This window comes from Hypomesus nipponensis, chromosome 16, assembly GCF_054491055.1.
Source record: "Hypomesus nipponensis isolate SF chromosome 16, ASM5449105v1, whole genome shotgun sequence".
Taxonomy (NCBI): Eukaryota; Metazoa; Chordata; class Actinopteri; order Osmeriformes; family Osmeridae; genus Hypomesus; species Hypomesus nipponensis.
In genome coordinates, this window is record NC_140376.1 from 7770226 (window position 1) to 7771591 (window position 1366).

Genomic DNA, 1366 nt, shown 5'->3' on the forward strand with positions numbered 1-1366 from the left:
AAACCCTTTTCAGAGAGCCGGGACATGACTGTGCTCCAGGCAAGGCAGGGAGGACCTCTCTCTGGCTCCCGCTCCGTTCGCTAAGTGTTCTCTAAGAACTGGAGGCCAGAACCCCAGCCACTAGAAACACACAGAGCCTCACGCTACACACAGGCCCCGGCATGTCTCTCAAACGCCCCCGCCCCTGTCTGCCGCCCCACAAATCCAAACCCAGCAAACACTTCGATCCACCATTCCATTCTCTTTTATTACACAAGGTATGGTGTTGCAGTGTGGTTGGACATCTGCGGCTTGGGTTGGTGGTTTCCTGGGGAAGACGGCTGCCTGACTAACCAGTGAAGCCGTTGGTTGATTGGTTGGTCTGTCTTGGGGGGCGGAACCGACACGCCGATTGACGGGCCGCCGCCACGGCCACTCTTGCAACTGGAGAAAAACGACAATGCAAGTTATACTGACACTGAGAAACGACTGAGTATTGATCCCAGTTTCTCCCTCCTTCTCGCCCTCCACCTTCCCTTTCTCCTGTCCCCCTCTCTCCTCTTTCCCTCTATCCTTCCCCATGCCCTCCCTCCTTCTTCCCCTCCTCCTCCTCCTCCTCCTCCTCTTCCCTCCCTCCCTCCCTCCCTCCCTCCCTCCCTCCTTCCTTCATTTATTCCTTCTTCCCCTCCTCCCCCTCCCTCCCCTCTTCCCTCCCTCCTCCCCTCCCTCTTTCCTCCCTCCTCCTCCTCCCTCCCTCCCTCCCTGCTCCCGGGCCGACCTGCGTGCGGTGGTGGACCCAAGGCTGCAGTCCTGCAGTCCTGCCATCCAGACTTCCAAACCAAATATTTTCCCCTCTGCAGGTTTCCAGTGGGAGTCTGTGGGAACCAGGCTGGACGCGCGAGGCAGGAATGCACTGTCTGCTCTCCGTTCTCCTCTCATTTATTGTCTTAACCTGAGCAACACACACACACACACAACACCCTCTCCTTCTTCTTACAGTAACACACACAATCCGTTTCTCGCTCTGTCCTTTCTCATCAGTCTCTCTCTTTCTCTTTCCCAGGTAGCTCTCTCTTTGTGTAAATCTCTCCTTTTTCATTTACCCTTTCTCCTGCTCTTTCTTTCTCTCTCTCCCTTCCTCTATCTCTCCATTTCCCTGACTCTGTTGTATACAGATACCGATCTCTTCTCTCCTTTCCATCATTTGAGAGCCAGGATCAACACAACCAACAGGGAGGGCAGAGTGGGGCAGAGAGAGAGAGACAGAGAGAGACAGAGAGAGACGGAGAGACAAAGAGAGAGAGACAGAGACAGAGAGACAAAGAAAGTGAACAGAGCACTAAGGGACAGAGAGGGTGGGGGGGGTGGGGGGGTGGGGGGCTCCACC

General features: G+C 55.4%; 1 long non-coding RNA gene across 1 annotated transcript; it reads right to left on the bottom strand.

The window, feature by feature from the left end:
• Positions 1–221: 221 nt before the first annotated feature.
• LOC146254660 (uncharacterized) lies at positions 222–1163 on the bottom strand. The gene is made up of 2 exons (XR_014731520.1): positions 758–1163; positions 222–423 (listed from the first exon to the last, which is right to left on the bottom strand). It is a non-coding gene; the product is annotated as an uncharacterized LOC146254660 (long non-coding RNA).
• Between the last annotated feature and the right edge of the window lie 203 nt (positions 1164–1366).